This window comes from Schistocerca gregaria, chromosome 1, assembly GCF_023897955.1.
Source record: "Schistocerca gregaria isolate iqSchGreg1 chromosome 1, iqSchGreg1.2, whole genome shotgun sequence".
Lineage (NCBI taxonomy): Eukaryota > Metazoa > Arthropoda > Insecta > Orthoptera > Acrididae > Schistocerca > Schistocerca gregaria.
The window spans coordinates 731,205,299-731,225,530 of NC_064920.1; the positions used below are offsets into that span (position 1 = coordinate 731,205,299).

General features: G+C 42.3%; 1 protein-coding gene across 6 annotated transcripts in view; it reads left to right on the forward strand.

The window, feature by feature from the left end:
• Positions 1-20,232, forward strand: part of LOC126267127 (uncharacterized) — a 308,818-nt gene that overhangs the window by 56,514 nt on the left and 232,072 nt on the right. Inside the window, exons 1-2 of one of the 6 annotated variants that reach the window (XM_049972060.1) lie at positions 6,782-6,880; positions 15,106-15,344. The exons of 1 other annotated variant lie outside the window; for it this stretch is intronic. The gene's annotated coding sequence lies outside the window, so the exon portion shown is untranslated. Of the gene's footprint in view, positions 1-6,643; positions 7,078-15,105; positions 15,391-20,232 lie in introns of those variants that run through there. 4 more of the 6 variants (XM_049972052.1, XM_049972076.1, XM_049972092.1 and 1 more) reach the window with 4 other exon arrangements.

Below are 20,232 nucleotides of genomic sequence, written 5' to 3' on the forward strand. Positions count from 1 at the left end.
TTTCTCCTTAAAGAGATCCACTCTTTTTAGAATCTTCCTACAGTCTTACAGTCCTTTTTTAATTTTATTTGAGTTTTAGGGAAGATTCTTCTCTATTAATTTTACTGTAATTTTTGTCAATCATTAGAGCAAATAAATAACTGTTAATCTAGGCCTTCATTTAGGTATCGAGGTCCCTCACTGTGCTACGGCTTTTCCATTGTTAGGTAAAACACAAGTAGCAAACATAAGCTGTTGTACACCCAATTTGATCCCACTGCGGCGGCGTTTTCTTTGTGTACAGTGGGAAAATTCAACAATCAGTTCTATTAAGAATACAGAGAAAATAACAAGTATGGCACTCGCTCGTATTGTGTGATCAAAGATTTGTTTTATAACGAGCAGAGCACAAACGCTCCTCGAGTCAGACCAAAGACACAAGACTCTGCTTAAAAACGATACTAGTGTATGCCCCAGAATTCTACTGTAAATGAAAAACCATTTCGAGAAGTTACAAAAACTTACATAACAACGCCGAATGGAGAAAAGCAACCTGATATCAAGGTCTGAGCAAGGTGGAAGGCGTACAATTGAGCAACATTTTCCACGTAATCACTACGGTCACAAAACGACAACCAATCAACGACGGGTGCGAAAAAGAGTGTGCGTTTGAACTAACTTGCCTGTAATGCTACAGAACGCGGGTGATGAGGAAATTAGTGTTTAACGTCCCGTCGACAACGAGGTCATTAGAGACGGAGCAGAAGCACGGATTAGGGAAATACGGGGAAGGAAATCGGTCGTGCCCTTTCAAAGGAACCATCCTGGGATTTTCCTGAAGCGATTTAGGGGAATCACGGAAAGCCTAAATCAGGATGACCGAACGCGGCTTCGAACCTTCGTCCCCCCAGAACGCGAGCCACAGCGCAGGTGCTAATGAAATTAGCTGAAGACAAATCACAGCCACAGAAACTTTAATATCCTGTCCATGGCTGGTTATATTAGGCGGGAATATTCTGTGATGTTTCCTGGGTATAGCTCGACTGTTAAATCAGACGCCCTGAATGTATCGCAATGCCATTAATCTGTTAAGATGATAAGTTGTACTACAGAAACAGGGCATTGATAAGGTAGTCTACCTGTGATCTAGCCGACACGGTAGCTCAGCGTGTTCGGTCAGAGAGCTGGTTTGCCTCTGTAATAAAAAAACTGAGTGGAAGGATCAACAAACGAAGTTTAACGGCTGTCAAGCGACGTCCGCAACGACTAAACCCAACGAGCAACAACGAGCAAAAATGAAAAAAAATAAAAAAAATAAAAAAGTAAAAAAAGATGTTAGAGCATTTGCCTGCGTAAGGCAAAGGTCGCGAGTTCTAGTCTCGCTCTGGCACACAGTTTGTATCTCCCAGAAAGTTTCAGCACATTTTTTAGTTTTTCTTAGTGCACAAAGAGCAAACAAGAATGGCTAATTATTAAGTGTGAACTACGACAACGGTGAAAAAGAAAGCAAACGAAATTTGGAATGCTCTTTTCTCATCAAGTCACATTTTTTACAAAAAATGCTCTAAATTAGTGCCTCCAAAAAGGCTACGAAGTTGACATCCTAGTACAGACTGGGACTCGAAGCCCGGATCTCCTGCTCACTAGTAAGTTGCGTTAAACACTGCACTACCCGGACACATTGTTAAGCGAAAATGGTCTGACCGGCATGGTCCTCGATTGGCCACTTTCCCCCCCTATCGCCACCACTTATCCACAGTCCCTGTACAAGCCCTCCGTGCTCGCTAATCTTAGATTCTCGCGTGAGGTCGAACGTGAGTGTGCATCTGCACTGGTGCTTGTGGATTCATAGCCCACAGACGTGTACCAGTTGTATGAATGCTTGGAGTCTGTTCTTACGGACATGTCTGAAGGAACAGACACCACCTATTCATATAAAGTCGACACCGTCGAAGAAAAGGTTGGCGCATCTTCTCGAAAATTCGTGGCATGTTGCGAATAACTGTTGCAGGATCACAGATTCTTATGACCAGCACTTCACGGCTGTTGACTTCCTAGGGCTCATCGCTGATTGGCTGCCGCTTCGTGGCTGCAGCTCCACAACGACGCTCCTCCACCTACGGTTATATGGAAAAATTTACTCGATTCCTAGTTCCATGCCTTTCTTTCTCCTGACTATCAGGTTCGTTTTCTCCGCGCTGTTTAATAATGGGCGGTTATATTTAGAAGAAGATATGAAATGAAGAAATATCTTCTGAAAGAAATTACAAGTTTCTTACCACAAATGTTAACTGTGTACTGGGAGACTGTAACGAAACGTTAACGTGGGGAAGACAGTGAAATTTCGCTGGGACGAAAATTTTCAACATCGAAAAGAGATAATTTGATTTGAACAAAAAACTTTAAAAATTTTTGTTGTTATTCTTGTGTTCCATAGACATCAAGAAAAGTGTGATCGTGGGGGTGTTTCTTACTGATCACATTGGCTCCACCACTCAAAGAATTACTTTGAGACAATTCCAAATGTTTACTGCTAGAACAGTTTCCAAAACATTACACGTTAGTAATTAGTTCAGTTGATTTCTTATATGTATCTTAGTTCGGTGTAACTCGGAGTAGTAGCTTCTTGCTGCTGCTGCTGCTGAAGTAGTTGTTGCCTCGGTCCATTTCATTTGCTAACTGGATCAAGTTACATCAATTCCATGAAATAATCCAGGTACCATGTCGTTTTATAGCAGTTTATTTATGACAAGCTACATCATTTTTTCTTACTGGGAGCCCACTCCACATAACAGGCTACATAGTCACAATACAGTATTACAACAATTACATTATTGCACAGACGTGCGACACAGTGGTTGCTTCACAAAACTGTCTCCAACTGTCCATTCTTGAGTCTTGCGCTCCTCCTATTTATACGTTTTTTAACAATCAAGTCAACAAAACTACAGTGCAAATTTATTAAATTCACAATTAAAAGTTTAACATTTTAATGAGTAACTATCCACAAAGCCTTGCTTATTTTATGCTGAAGCTGGCGTATACAATAGAAAAGACTTTTACGTAGGATATACATCATATTATATAAAATACTGAAAGATAACAACGCTAACCTAAATTTTCTTAATTATGGCTCAATTTGTAAATGCAAAATATTTCGAACATATATTGGATAAGCATGACCTACTAGTAAACAAATGGAATAATAAATTTTATGAGAGTTAATGTATTACGCGAAATCACTTATTAGATACCATTGGAATTACGGAACTTTCGAAACAGGAATGTAAAACAAAAGGGTTGTTTTATTTCAAGATACAGAAAAACATACATATATTACATAAATTCCCCAGATAAAAGCTAAAAGGTACTGACAAAAATTGATTGTAATGCGATAAAAGGAGTTCGGTACCTTTCTGAAACAACAACAACATTTTATTTTAGTCTTTACATTTACTAATCGTGACAAGTAAGATATAGATGAGAATAGGTAACAGACCAAAAATGACGTCATTGTCGACAAATCGGGACGAACTGATCCTGAGATTTTAACGGCTGAACGAGAAAAAGCCATAAAATTAACACAGGATTTTAATGTGATTCTTGAAATGTTCTCGGCGTACTTGGCAGCTCACGTGAACGTGTGTGTAGGGTGCCCAGATGAGACATCGCGCACCTGGCTGGCTGCACACGTGAAACATTATCGAGTAAGATGTTTAAGTCTACAGACAGTGCAGTATTTGTAGACTGGAATAAGAATTAGTGCAGTCTAAAGGACATTCTGTTGGAAACTACTGGATACGCGCAGGTGCCAAGATTAATAAATTATAGTTCCATCGCAAGTACGACATTTTAGAGCATTAGCAGTAAATGGAACAGAAGTGCCGGAGGAGTCTCTGAATTGTATGTCTAAATCATCAGTTGGATTACATTAAATTATAAATTCAGAAATTTTGAAGGAATTAGGCCAGTAAGTCAGGCTGCAACCTTGAGATAGGTGAATGATCTGGCAATAAGAAGAAGTATACATTACTAGATCTTATTTGAATCACTGAATGGCATTGTCTTGTTTGGCTCAACAGGAGAAAAAAATTAATGAAATTAGATGTGTCCAGTTACAGTAAGAACGAGAGTAAGTCTGAAAAACTAACTTCGATGCAAACAGAACAACTACGGAAAGTCTAAATAGTTATGGCCGGGTGGAGATTTTAATTTCATTCCTGACTTGTGCGAGGACAGTGTCAGGCCACTGCTCCACTTTGCTCCGTACAGGACAAGCGAAAGGACTCGGTACATTTTCGCGAAGAGTTAACTACGACAAATCTTTGTGCAACAACCGCTGTAAAAAGAATCCAACTGACTGATGAAAAGCTCTCGGGTTTCCAGCCGGGTTGCAGCGTTAAAAGATCGCAACGTTTCGAAGTGTGTCATACTCAGTCTGTCTCCAGAACGTAATGAGTACGACGCCCTTCAAAACTTCGCGGTGTTTTAACATTGCAACCCGGTTGGAAACCCGAGAGCTTTTCTTCAATAGTATACTCACGGAAAGACTGGCTACATTCACTTATAAAGAATCCAGTTGGTTTTGTGCACCACCCTGTAATGTCAATATGACATGGTTCCATCACTTCATCCAAGAACGAAATAGTTATCTAATCAAAGATTGGACGTTAGTACTCCTGCACCAAATGAGGCACAGTCAATTTCTTTCTGCGGAAATCACTGCAACTGTTTTTTTCGGGCTGCACAAATGTTCTTCTTCTTTCCCATTCAGACAGTAAAGGAATAACTAGCGAATACTGCGCAAGTATTCTGTACTTACTGGATGATATGATACTTGAGAAGAGATTTCGATTTCAATCAAAAAAAAAAAATATATATATCGTTGTGCTAATCATTCTGTCTATATACATAATTTGTCATTGGGAAAATACACTATGTGATCAAAAGTATCCAGACAACTGGCTGAAAATGATTTTCAAGTTCGTAGCGTCATCCATCGGTAATGCTGGAATTCAATACAGTGTTGGCCCAACCTTAACCTTGATGATAGCTTCCACTCTCGCAGGCATACGTTCAATCAGGTGCGGGAAGGTATCTTGGGGAAAAGCAGTCCGTTCTTCAAGGAGTGCAACACTGAGGAGAGGTATCGCTGTCGGTCGATGAGGCCTGCCACGAAGTCGGTGTTGCAAAGCATCCCGAAGGTGTTCTATAGCGTTCAGGTCAGGACTCTGTGCAGGCCGGCCGGTGTGGTCGAGCGGTTCTAGGCGCTTCAGCCTGGAACCGCACGACCTCAGATATTAAGTTCCATAGTGCTCAGAGCCATTTCAGCTCTGTACAGGCCAGTCCATTACAGGGATGTTATCGTCGTGTAACCACTCCGCCACAGGGCGTGCATTATGAACAGGTGCTCGATCGTGTTGAAAGATGAAATCGCCATACCCGAATTGATCTTCAACAGTGGGAAGCAAGAATGTGCGTAAAACATCAATCTAGGCCTGTGCTATGACAGTGCCATGCAGAACAACAAGGGGTGCAAACACCCTCCATGAAAAACACGGCCACCCCATAATACCATCGCCTCCGAATTTTACTGTTGACACTACACACGCTCACTGATGACATTCACCGGGCATTCGCCTTACCTACACCCTGCCATCGGATTGCCACATTGTGTACCGTGATTCGTCACTACACACAACGTTTTTGCACTGTCCAGTCGTCCAATGTTTACGATCATCACACCAAGCGAGGCGTCAGTTTAGCATTTACCGGCGTGATGTGTGGCTTATGAGTAGCCGCTCCACCATGAAATCCAAGTTTTCTCACCTCCCGCCTAGCTGTCATACTACTTGCAGTGGATCCTGAAGCAGTTTGGAATTCCTGTGTGATGGTCTGGATAGATGTCTGCCTATTACACATTATGACCCTCTTCAACTGTCGGCGGTCTCTGTCAGTCAACAGGCGAGGTCGGCTTGTAAACTTTTGTGCTGTTCGTGTCACTTCACGTTTCCACTTCACTATCACACCGGAAACAGTGGACCTAGTTATGTTTAGGAGTGTGGAAATCTCGCGTACAGACGTATGACACAAGTGACACCCAATCACCTTACCACGTTCGAAGTCCGTGAGTTCTGCGGAGCGCCCTTTTCTGCTCTCTCACGATGTCTAATGACTACTGAGGTCGTTGATATGGAGTACCTGGCAGTTGGTGGCATCACAATGCACCTAATATGAAAAACGTATGTTTTGGGAGTGTCCGGGTGCTTTTGATCACATAATGTAGAATGTATTTAAAGAAGATACGGGAGTCAAGACATTTATGTGCAAGGAGCCTACGTTCAAAAGCATGCTTTCCAGCCTAAAGGCGTAGTCTTTGACTCAGACGTGAAGAACGTTTCCACCTTGCCCCACGCAACGATGGGGTGTGGGGTTTTCAGTGGGGGAGAAGGGGGGTGGGGGTGCGGCAAGAAAATAACTAGCAAGTGGAGAACTGAGTGCAAACTCAGTTAATGGAATTGGCGTTACGAAAAAAGATGCCTGAATTTGTAGGCGACAGCAGCCGTGAGTCACTGTAGCACAACGCAAAAGGAAACAAAGGCTCTTGTGTCCCACCTAAACTATGGAAGAATAATTGAATAGGCTCTAGGAAGTTTTGCACTAGTGACGTCTCACTAGCAGACAGAAAACGTTCGCATATCTGCAGCGTCGCGAGTTAGCATATGAAACGCGTAGTTGTTACTTGAGGAGTAAGTCGGTATCAGAACAGGCCGGCCTTGCTGCCAGAAAAAACGAGTCTTTCAAAGTCTTACATCACTGTGCGGCCGCACGCTTCTGCTTTGTGGAAGTGAGATTCTTCTCAGCTGCTCCGGCTGACACGACCGGCGTTCATTTCACAAAGGTGAGTGTGTGTCTTAGAGAATACCTCTGGAGTGAAGAAGGCCTGGCGTACTCTGCGAGTCGCCAACATCAAACCACAATAGTCAGGTGGCGTTGTTATGGTACTGTTGCTCACATTTAGTGCCAAGACCAATACTTCAATTTTCCACGTATTTGGCCTGCTGAAAATCGCCGAAGGAGGAAAATTACTTTTCCGAGGTAAATACAACAAGGACGTAACTATAGTTATCTCACTAGTGAGAAATACTTTGTGTGTTGTTTAATATCGAGACATATCGAGTATAATGAAGGTATAAGATCATAGCAGAACATTTATGTGACTGTAGGCCTATGGTCATGTAATTGTGGAACAAGTGTTAGATAAATTCGGTAGCGTGGGAGAGTGCTGCAAGTCAATTTATTGAATATACGCATTGCGAGCAACGTTCATCTGCAGACAAGCTTTACATATGATAGTTTGAATCATTTGTTCCGTACTATTGATGTGAAAATGTCGAGTTGCACGCGGTTCGGAATCCACGTTGCCTGTAGGCCCCCCTACAACTGCCTGGCTAAGTCAGTTCAAAGGTCGTAGGAACAAAACGGCTTATAACCTCCAACAGGACCGTGTCTAGTAAAGCACTGTGGTGTTCAAAATAGTCTTCGGATTAATGAGTACTTGACTTTAAGATGAATAAAGATTAAAAATATGGTACTGTAAAGTACAAACAGAAGGAATTTCGTTCCTAAAAATCTTTTAGAGTATAATAAATGACTAATTTGCTGCATGACAGTGGCAAATTCGTTGATTTTCGGTTCACATTTATTTATAGGAAGCCATTTCTCTGTGCTGAGGTCGCATCTATATTACTAGAACTCTGTCCCGAAATCCGTTGCCAGTTGCAACGTAGGAGCAAAAAAATTCGATTTTTAACATTTCGTTTAATTATTGACATAATATAAAAATTTTAAATTCTTTCGTAAACAGAGTAAGACAAGAATTACAATTAGAAAGTATATATATGTCTGGAGGCGGCGTAATTTATGGCGCACAAATTACCCGAAGTATATTTATCCAGCATCTGAAAATGATAGCCCTTAGCGACTCCCAATGAACGTTATACGTAACTTCGAACATTTACGAAACGATTTCCCCCTGACACCCCAGCAAATGATGAAAAGAATAAAGTTTATCACTTACTACATTATCGCTCTTCAAGAACTCGAACTTCAGCACGCGACATGATTTTTTAATTTATTACTTCTTTACTACTAACTCTATTCTCTACACACTTTGTAGTCAGTATCTACATATATCACTGAATGTACCTGCAAAATTTTTTCATTGTATGGCACATAGCTCAGTGGATAAGACTTCATAAACATTGGGAAACTAGCTCTTGCTTAAAATGGAGCATAAATTGCCCTACATTCATGCAGTTTTTCGTAATAAGAGAACTTATCAACTTCCAATAGACTTAAAGCGTAACTTCAAACCTTTCTTAAATTTCTTCTCACTTACAAGCTTAAAAGCAAAAATTTAACACATTATCCGTTTGTAAAGTAATCACATGTTCGAAGCTAATTTATACAGGGGAGTGCGATTCTTTAAAGAATCGGTGGTTTAGTGGCAATTTAGTAATACAGAGATCCGTCAGTACGTCAGATGCACCACAAAACCTAGAAATAGTGGCGGCTATCCCTTCCTTCCCTACGAAAAAAAATAGCGACATACAAGTTGTGACACGTCGCAAGCAAGCTAAATGCCCTTTCTCCCTCCGAACTTGAGCCAAATTCATTCCAGATATCGAATTATTAAAGTGTCTATGTAGCGTGTGTACAGAATTCACTGTATCTTTGAGCTCTGTCGGCACTAGCTATATAACAACATTCAAATACTGCACAGCACTTACAGACAAACCGTACGCAGCTCGATAGTCACAAGATTATTTTGGAGTCATATACTGGGACAATAATTCCATTCTTATAGACCGCATGAGGAGAGAAATCATTTCAAATGAACTTGTATCTTCCTAACGTAACGTTTACCTTCGCCGTGACTACTATCTGTCCTATAGCTGACATTCGAACAGAAGTCAATTTAAAGTGAAATACGTGCCACACAGGCGACAGTTTTCCAGCTGCAATAAAAATTCTACTATTTTTCTGTATGAATTTGGTGGATGTAGCTGGAACAAGCGCTCGATTTTTGGCACAGGTTTGTGTACTCTTAATAACCCTCTGAAATATGCAGTGGTAAGTGGTGTTTAACGCGGTAGTCATCGAGTCAGAATTTTGTAGTGAAATCCCAAAACTTCCGGCGACCTCATCCCTAACTTGCTGACGGCTAAAAGTACTCCGAGCCTTGTGTTCTGCAAAAAAGAGTCACTAAGAAATGACTAATTAAGCGGGCTACAGCTCCAACTGGATCCAGCGGCTTCGCGTCTATTTTTTGTTAACATTTTCTTTCCTATCATGTTTTAAATCGTTTGCGTTGGGCACTCCTCTCAAGTCTCTCGCGTATCAACTCGTACGAAGCGGATTTTTGTCTGAAGTTTCCATTGTATTAATACGATTATGAGAGGTACTTTGGTTTTATACGGAGGACGCAACGAAAGCGGAATTTGCAAAGAACTCTTGTTGGTACTGGAAAACAATAGCAAATTTTACTAAAAAAAGAAAACACCTTAGACAAATAAGCTGACGCTGTGCTCGATCAAGAAATCCGGGCCATAAGCAACGTTCCACCAAATACTAGACACTCTTTCGAATGATACTAAGTTGTCAGTTCCTTTTAAACTGCTTTAACTTACTGAACCTGTCACTCCAATCACTATATTAGGTGAGGTACACAGTTTGTTTGAAGCCCTCGTAAGAAGTGATTGAATTCAGATCTCGGAACATATGTAGGAAAATCCGAGTAAATGGATTAAGAGTGGAAAAGATCTACCGTGGTTTAATAAAAAAGTTCAGAGAATGCTGAGCAAGCAGAGATCGTTGCACTCTGGTCAGTCTATAAAAAGTCGACGCGGGAAACATAAGATTCCACACTTATACCTTAGCGAAAGATCTTCCCAGGAAAACAAGAAAATTCAGGTCTTGTTTAAAACCGGTAAGTTTGTCGAGCGCTTCTATCCAGTCGCTCTTCGGCCAAGGTTTTGTGGCAGTGGAAGCCAACAAAAGGAAAGCTGAAGTTTTACATTTCCCGCTTAAAAAAAACAGTTATGCAGAGGATCGTACAGGCATATGATCGTGTGGCTGTCGCGCAGATACGGACATAGAAACAGGTATCCATGGTATTAAGAAGTAACTGAAAAAGTCGAAAAAAGTAGCCAGATCATGATGGACCCTCAGTTCGGTTTCACAGAGAGTACTCTTAGGCACTGGCCCCTTAGTTTGCATTTATCACGAATCTGTTGTTAGCGCAAAGTTCCAACGACTGGAAAAAGGTGACTCCTGTACATAAAAATCGTAAAAAAACGGACCTTCAAAACTACAGACCGATATCCGTAACACTGGTTCACTGAGTAATATTCTAAGTTCAAATATAACAATTTCCTTCAAATAGAAAAGCTTCTGTTCACATATCAGAACGGTTTTGGAAACCATCGCTCATGCCAAACTCAGCTTTCCCTTTTCTCGCACGATATATTGCGAACCATGGACGAAGACCAACAGGAAGATCCCATATTTGTAGATTTTCGGAAAATGTTCGCTTCAGTTACGCCCGGCAGACTTTTAACTAAGGTCCGAGTACGCGGATTAAGTTCCCAGATATAGGAGTGGCTTGAAGAATACTTAAGTAACAGAATACAGTACGTTGTCCTCGACAGCGAGTGTTCATTAGAGGTAAGGGTATCAGCAGGAGTGTCCCATGGCAGTATGACAGGACCGCTCATTTTCTCTATAGGGTGATTTTTTCCACCGTGTACAAACTCTAGGAATTGATCGCTGAGAGGATGCGGAACATAAAAGGTCTAACGAACTTATGTTTGGTAACGCATGGTCTCCACGGTAAAAGACCATTTATTCAATCATACTTTGTTACAGAGACTGCGCGCTGTACCATGCAGCCCCAGTTACAGTTTGCATGGTTTCCTCCTTGACCTAGAGGGTGGTACTGTTCCTCATACGACATGCCCTAGCGCCCTCTCCTGCCATAGTAATTGCTAATGTGTCCGATTCACTTTTCTTGCTGACTCACCTTGTAGTGGACATGACTCAGCGTTGTACGCAATGATTCCGTATTCGAATCGAGAGCTAGCCGACATGGCGTTTACTTATGGAAAGGCAAACGGCAGTGGACGGCGGGCAGCAAGGTTGTATCAGCAGACCATCCCCGCCTGCGATAAGCACAGCATTCAGTGTTTTCAGCAGCGTTTCACCGTTTGTCTGAGACAGGGTCGTTTCAGGAAGCAGGAAATCATGAAGGATGTACCCGAAATGTTCGGACACAGGACCTGGAGGAAGTGTGATTAACACTGCGGAATGCGACCGCCGTGTCAGTACCAGGCAGCTGGTCCGCCAGTACAGGGTGAGCCAGACGACCGACTGTTGTTGCTACCGTTATCACTTACAGCACGTGCACGTCTTCCTAGCGACAGACTTTCCACTTCGGGAGCAGTTTTGTCAGTTGTTTCTTCACCACGCAACCACGATTCCGAGATTTGTGGCATCCATCCAATTCACAGATGAGCCCACCTTCACGCAGAGTGGTTTCTTCAACTTTCATATCAGCCATCTATGGGATAGTACGCAAAACCCCCATGGTATGGTGACAGCGAATCATCAGCATCGTTGCAGCCGGAATGTGTGGCCTGGGATAAATGGTGACCGTATTTTGGGAGCAGTCTTCCTTCCACGTAGCCTAACAGGCCGGAGCTAGCAGCGTTTCTTACGGGTGACTTTGGCTCCCCTGCTGGAAGAAGTGCCATTGATGATTGGAACCGTTATGTGGCTGCTACATGATGGCGCTCCAGTCGACTTCGCCGTCAGTCGTGTCTCCCTGGTTGATGGATCGGACGAGGGGGTCTAATTGCATGGCCTGCTCGTTCACCGGATCTCAACTCGTTACATTTCTAGTTATGGGGCCGTCTCAAAAGTATCGTGTATGCAGAGCCCATTCCAGATGTGGAGACACTGGAGCAGCGTATTCATGCTGCCTTTAACACTGCTCGGATGCAGCCTGGCCGATGTGAATGTATGAGACAGAAGATACTACGGCGCATACACGCATGCTTTGAGGCACATGAAAATCATTTTCAACACATACTGTGTAGTCCTGAATTGTCTCTGAACTGCAGTAGCGGATTTGGATTCATTAAACCATAAACGACACTCTGCACCCTTATACAACTCTATAATCGCTGTTGGAATAACTCATTCACGCATGACACCTCGTGGGGCATCGGAAACTAACAGTGTTAGGCGGGAATAAAACTTGGAGGATATTCTGCATTCAGTACTGTATCAGACATTCCTGTATGCTATTTACTCTTTTCACAATTAAAGGTTACTTTTGAATAACTTATTTCTAAACACCCTGTAAATGACCACGAACTTCTATTTCTCTGGGGCGTGTGTGGAGTAAGCGATTTCAAGCACCCTCGAAGCCCAGGTACAAATCACAGTGAAAGGAATGAAAATACGTACCTATAGAAAGTCCGCTCCTCATACTTAGTGAGAAATGACGTCGCAGATCGTTCTTGAAGTACACTAGGTGAATTACTACGTTTTTATTCATGCAACTGCCGAGTAGTAGGTGCAGCAAAATGAGTTCCGCCTAACTTCGTATCGAACGAATATTGGTGGGACGCGACTTTAGTTGGATTCGTGACTGATGGCGATGGAGTTTAGATTGTTCTGCGCACCTGCGTCACGCATTTTCCGACAGCCAACGAGCGTTCACTGTCGTCATGACAGCTCTGCTGTGAATGTCGTATCCAGTGTAAGTTTCAAAAGTGATCGTAGCGAGTTATTTAGTGAATTTTTGTTCCATTTGTTGCAAGTTGTCATAGTTCATTGGGGTGGTAAGGTTGTATCAGCAGACCATCCCCCCCCCCCCCCCCCCCACGATAAGCACAACATTCAGTGTTTGCAGCAGCGTTTCACCTTTTGTCAGAGACAGGGTAAGTGGGAGACATAATTTACAAACTTTCATCAAGCGCAAACATTACCGCAACTGTCGCTTCGAACAGGCAGCTATGCAATCCCCGTTTGTGTTTCGACCTGCGCAAACCACCATCGTTCGTCACAGGCTATAATTAGAGAAAAGGGTATCGTAGCTGTTATTGTATAGGTTTATCTGAAACGAGGACAAGAGTCCAATATTACTACAGCTTAAGCTATTTGTTGCAACACATCAAAAGCGAAGTCTAATATTGCGCTAAATTTACTTGCCAGTGACTGGAAAGGCTGAATATTGTGACGTCTTGTTAGCAAAAAGGTAGAGAAACAAGTGCAGAGCATCGTAAGGATAAGTACTGATTATTAACGTTTGGGTTTGAAGATGCACCAAGTCGTTTAACAGCTTTCAACCAACTTCCTCCTTGTCGTAGTCAAGAGCCCGGTTGCCAAATAGGACTTCTTGTTAAGTTTGTTCAAATGCCTGTGATGACCCTTTCTTCGTTCCGCATAACTGGGTTGTAGAAGGTCCAAATTTTATCTTTTCACTGTTTGGGCAATCATAATTATGCTTCACTCTTCACCCTTCTATCTCCGCTACGCTACGAAATATGTGAACATCTACAGTTTGATGGTTATCTCCGAACCATGAAGAATGCATCACCATGGCGCAAATGAAACTGAGGTAAGATAATCTGACCTAATTGTGATAGGAAAATATGATGGCCTTCCCCTCGTTTTCAACAACGGAACTAATCTATGAGTGATGTTTTCCAAGTACGTTTACAAAGAGACCGCCAGTTCATTTGCGTTAAACATGGAGGCATGGTCGTAATTTTGTAGTGTACAATTGGTCTGTTGCTCTGCATTGATAACATATTGGTGAGCGTTATGTGGACATATTGGATGACAAGTTACATTGCCTGCTAAAGAGACTGGCTCATTACGCTGTTCTTCCTCTTCTCGAGCCTTGCTGCGTGATGTGGGATCTTTACCATACAGGATTGACGGGGAGATAAAGTGGAGGGGGCAGCCGGTTCTGTATTATTGCGAAATAGGGGAAAGCGTATCACGAATACGATAAGTTAAATAGGTGGGCACCATTCATTAGAACAATGGCGTTTTTCGTTATGACGATATCTTTTCACGAAATTTCGATCACCAACTTTCTGGCTCTGAACACTGTGGGACTTAACTTCTGAGGTCATCAGTCCCCTAGAGCTTAGAACTACTTAAACCTAACTAACCTAAGGACTTCACACACATCCATGCCCGAGGCAGGATTCGAACCTGCGACCGTAGCAGTCGCGCGGTTCCAGACTGCAGCGCCTAGAACCGCTCGGCCACTTTGGCCGCACCAACTTTCTCCTCCGTACTTATGGCTAGATGACCATCGAAGTACAATTATGAAAACGAGGACTGGCACAGAAAGAGTTAGGTGTTCATTTTTTCCAAGTACTGTTCTAGAGTGTAACGGTCGAGAAATAGTGTGAAAGTGGTTCTATGAAACCCCTACCATGCACTGAAGTGTGGTTATACAGTAGTCATAGAGACGTAGGTATTGCTGGTGCACTTTGCGTGGCTTGCAGAAAACAAGTTTAGATACCGTTCCCTAACAATGCCCTTGTTTTTCAATTCAGTGCTGTCTAAGTGACACTACTGTCTTCGTTCATATAATCATCGGTGAATATTGCAGTGAGCATTTCTGGCCATCGTAAAAGCCCCTCCAACATTTTAAGCCGCTGCGGCCGCTTTTAGAGTAGATTATCTCACGTCTGACGAAACTAAGTGCTACACAGGATGATGAATGGTACAAAAGTCCTGTTTGTATCCATCTCGCTACCAATTGCAGCCATACGACAGATTAAATGCTGTACAACACCGTTGTATCATGTTCTTTCTTATGTTTTCATGATACTGATAGCTGTCTTTCTGTTCTCATGTGTAATTTAGTTTTCCATTTATGTCGGAAATGAACAATACTTCCTGAAAAGTAAACTAGAACCATCTAAACAGTGGACTACAGGCGTTCAAGTAAGAGTTACTTATTTCTCGTGGCGGATATCGTCGCGAGGAATTACGCAAAAACGGAAACGGCTTAGGAAGTCGGGATTTTCATTCCAGGTGCCGTTTCCTGAAAGTTGAGAAGAACCGCCAGCTTTAGAGCAGACTTGTGCGTGTTTAGACGCGACTGACCTACACGCGTTTCGCGTCTGCCTGGAGCACAGAGGCTTATCTGGGTCACACTGGGCCGGCGCCTGCCCCTGACGACCAGTTCTCCGTGATCGAGCTGGCTGCAACGTCCGCAGGGCTTTTTAGCGCCCACACTCTTGTTGACGGATTTTGTTCCCAAGCAGCGAAAGGTACCACCTCACTAAAGCTGCTTTAAATATCCATCGTTACTTTCAGGTAAGCTGCATGTGTTCTGGCGTTGTAAAAGCTATTGAAGAAGTTCCATTTTTCTTCAGCGACTAGTAATAAATACTTAGGTGCCCTTTGAAATGTTACTCCTATCTAAGTACAAGTGGAGTTTTTGGCACGTTATGTTCTTCTCAACTAATGACTGAAGCCTATTATCTGAGGCGGTTGCTGACCGTGAAATGCAAGCGGTGTTGCTAGACAGACCCACGTCCAGAAGCAGCTTCCCTGTTGACGATCTCGCAAGTGCGAAGCTACTGTCCTACCCATCAGGTATTTAGCATCTACACTCGCAAGTCTCTTTACTGTACATACCTGAGGTTACATATTCATATTTTCGCAAAATGGAATGACGCAGACTGCCTAGACTTATTACGGTCCAAGCTCTTAATATAACATTCCTACTCACTAATCTGGAATTAAACGCTAAAAATATGTAAAATGTGTATGACTATACACAACGTTCTTTCTACTGTAACTCCTGGTGAGGACACCACTTTTTAACTATCAAAAGTCAAAAGAAATTTGTTTAGATAGAGGCAATGAAATTTGTAGTAGTTTCCGCTCTGTTAACGTTCTCATGTTAAGATATCTAGCCACAGCTTTTCATTGTCTACTTGATAGATGCTTGTCTTTGTGATCACTGTACCAGAAAGTGTGAAGTGAACAAACAAAGGATACACGTCCTTGCCAACTCCTTTACATCAACTTTTGATGATACCCCACTAAAGTTAATGACTGACAGCGAAGTGAAGCTGCTGTATTGCCCAAAGCAGTGTATTACGGTTTTAAAAAATTATTTGACATTTTAAATCACGAATTATGAAATCCTTCTAATCCTCTAGCTTTGTTTTTCCTTGTGGGTACCATTTTTAGTTTCCTTTAAATAATAACTTTCTTGGTATTGTTATTTGTGTAAATGTCTACGGAAGAGTAATGCAGAGTTGTCACAATGTACTCTTTCGTCTAAATCGAAATAATCAGCAACTGGTTGCTGTTTATTTCCATAGATACAGCTACAGTTGCTGAAGATGGAGAAAACACTAATCTTTCGTCTAACATGACTTCCACCGTTGGAAAAATTGTGGATGTGAACATTTCAAGTTGCATGCTAGGTTCATATTCATTGTTGAATTGTTGGACTTTTTTGAGTGATCACTGTAATGCTGATTCATCTGTCTTCTGAAAGTCAAGTTTACTTCCTGAAAGAAGGAATAATTTCGGAGGTCTTGCAAGACCACCAAAGCTGGAGCATTAGTTCGACGCAGAGAGGAAACTGGCGGTGGGCTACTTAGAGGAAGCATCACGGTATTCATCTGAAGTGATTTTAGGAAAATGGTGGAAAACCTCTTATTTTCAAATGGATCTGTGACACCAAGTGACAGATGATTCCAAAACTATTCTTATAATATTATTCAGCTGAAAGCGTTTACCTGCGCTGGGGTTTTTGTTACATCTAGACGCCAAAATCGAAGTTAAATGTTTACTGTTCTGTGAACACGGTGGTGCCTTTAGTTACGATAGTGTTCTTTGCGTTTTTCTTATTCATCGAGGCGTCAATTATTAGTGCATCCACTACTTCGTCGATGTATTTCGTATGTAAGGTGGACACAAAAAATGGCCCAGAAAATATTTGTAAGATTGACATGCAATTGACTCTTTTTAATGAAAAGGAGAACAGTCCACCACAGAAAAAGATGGAAACCGTGATTTCAAGGCACCAGTCGGTTGCTGTCATATATCTGCGCATGCGTATCTCCCACAAGCTCTATCCCGAATGTCGGAATACTTCGTTGTGTCTTTGTGTTTGAGTGAGTGAGAGAAGCAGATGTGATTAGAAATCAGTTTAACGCAGCCCGAATTGGTATTCACGATAAAACATCGCGCGCTGATTGTCGGGTGTTGCGCGAGGTACAATTCGCGGGAAACATATGGACTCTTTGCGCAAGAGTTTAAGGCTGGAAGTGCTTTGACAAATCCTCAAGCAAAGTATGCAACGCAAAATTTAGTGGAAAAGTCGGGCAAAACAGGTTTTGCAGCGAATAAAACCTGCAATTATCCGAAAAGAATTCGAACACCAGAGAACATTACTCGAGTGAAGGAAAGCTTAGGACGAAATCTCAATGCAGTTTATCTGTACGAGCGGGAATTAAGAGAGCGTCAAGTCAAAATATTACCAAAAAGGACCAGAATCTGTATCCTTACAAAATTACTGTTGTTCACGAGTTAAAGGCGGTTTCAGAGTGAACTGAAGTCAGGACTTTCGGAATCTCAGATTTTCATTTCTTCAGATGAGGCCTGGTTCAGGCTGTGAGGATAAGTGAACCTGCAGCACATATGCCAATATGCCTGACAAAATCGCCATCAGTACTTTGAAGAGCCGTTGCGTAATCTCAGTCTTGGTGTTTGGTGCACAATGTCTAGTGTCAGCATCACGACGTGATTTTTTTCACCAAATTGTAAATGCTGAACAGTATATCCAGAAACTGCTTAATCAATATGAGGATCAACGCCCCGGAAATGATCCATTGTATGGATATTTTCTGGAAGATAGAGCAATAGAAACACCTTGACAACAGGGGCCCGAGTGGTTGAAGTATTCGTCGAACAGTGGACAATCAGCAAAGACAGTGCTGTCTCCTGGTCACACACTTGTGTTTCTCACCTGTGGCGTAAACTGAAGCTTCAAGTGTGCTAAAATAATCTTTAAGTGCTACAGCAGGCAGAGCTCCTAATCATTTCTCACAGTTTGATAAACCGAGCATAGCGCATCATTGACTTGAGTAGTGGCCACTTCCAGCTTCTTCTGTGATGTTTACCAAAAAGAATCAGTCCTGCGTCAGTCTTATTGTAAATATTTTTCGGGACAGTTTTATTTGCCTCACCTCCTACCTTTCCGGGGGGGATTGTGACAGTTCATCCTAATGCTCACAAAAATCAATGGTGGGCTATGCGACCTGTGCAAACAGGGGCCTTGTGAATATGCGACCTGTGCAAACAGGGGCCTTGTGAATATCTTCACATAGGAGATGAGATTAAGCAGGTCATCTCTAATCCTAAGCCGTGCGGTTCTAGGCGCTTCAGTCTGGAACCGCGTGACCGCTACGGTCGCAGGTTCGAATCCTCCATCAGGCATGGTTGTCTGTGAAGTCCTTAGGTTAGTTAGGTTTAAGTAGTTCTAAGTTCTAGGGGACTGATGACCTCAGATGTTAAGTCAGATAGTGCTCAGAGTCATTTTATTTTTGACAATTCATCGTCGTGCTCACAAAATCAGATTTGGACTACGCGAGCTGTACGAACAGGGGCCTTGTCGTCTTGGGAGAGGGCCTCACCATTGTGGAAAAACTTTGCACCATGGGATGGATGTGATCCGCCAGAATGATCACGTAACACTGTTGGCAACACTGCGCCGACGCGGACTCTTCGAGTATTTGCTCCACTAAATAATTATAAAAAGCGTTGTTATTGAGCTATTTTTAAACGTCTACAGGTGTTATGAACATAATATAAGTGTTGTTAAATTAGTGGAAGTGTTAGTGAAGTATAAAATAAGATTAAACGGTGTAAGAAGCGTATTTTTCTTCTCGCGCCTGTAGCATGAATCCTAGGCCTAATTTCACGCGCGGGAATCGTAAGTAAGCAGTGAATTAAACTTATAGGTAAACGTTTACAGTTGGTATAAATATATTATAAGTGTTGTTACATTAGTGGAAGTGTTAGTGAAGTGTTAAATAAGATTAAACGGGGTAAGAAGTTTATTTTCCTTCTCGCGCCTATAGCACAGACTTTAGGCGTAATTTCACGCGCGCGTATCGTAAGTAAACAGTGACTTAAACTTATATGTAATCACAAGTGTTTTTCATTCATTACTCTTTCAACTTATTTATATCTCCCTGAATAGTTTCTAGGGTCCTTTGTTTACGTATTAGTCAGTACTTAAATCAGTTTATACAATTTCTGTTTTTGCCATGAGTGAGAAGTGTGTGACATGCCATAGGATCGTTAGTTCCGGGGTATGGTGTGATGGGTGTTGTAGTTTCTTTCAGTGGGGCGAATGTAGTGGCGTGGGAAATGGGGACATAAATGAGGCTCACCAGTGGTATTGTAGAATATGCAGTAGAGATAGGAAAATACTGGAACAGGAAGGGAAAATTGCAGCTCTTCAAGCTGACCTAGACAAGGCAAGGGAGGATCTGGACAGATTAAAGAGGGAGAAGGGTGAACAGAGGTGGGGAGTGGCAACAGGTAATAGGGGGAACAGGCAAAGGAGAGCATCAGACAGCTTTGTGATAAATCTTCAAAATAGATTTGACCTGTTGCCTCAGTCAGAATCGGATGAGCCTCATGTAGCTGAAGTTGTAGAAAGGGCACAACAAGCTTTCAAGGACTTGAAAAAGGTAGGGAAATTTGTAAAAAGAAAGAAAGTTCTGTTGTTAGGTAGTTCCCATGGTAGAGGTGTTGGCCAACTACTGCAGGAAAATCTAGGTCCAGAGTACCAGGTCACAAACTTTTTGAAGCCTACTGCAGATCTGGGTCAGGTAACAGAGGATATAGGTTCTTTATGCAAGGATTTCACGAAGGAGGATGCCGTGGTTATAATGGGTGGTCCGGAAAACAGCATTGACAGAGACTCCGAATATTCCATAGAGAGTGACCTGGTGAAGATAGCATCAGCAACGAAGTATACGAGTGTGGGATTTGTGCCTGTGTTGAGACGCCATGATCGGCCTCATTTGAACTCTTCTGTAGGGAGGGCGAACTTGGAGTTGGAATGGCTGCTTAGGACGGATATAGGGACCCATATTGGTTTGATTCCTGTGGATGCTATTGATA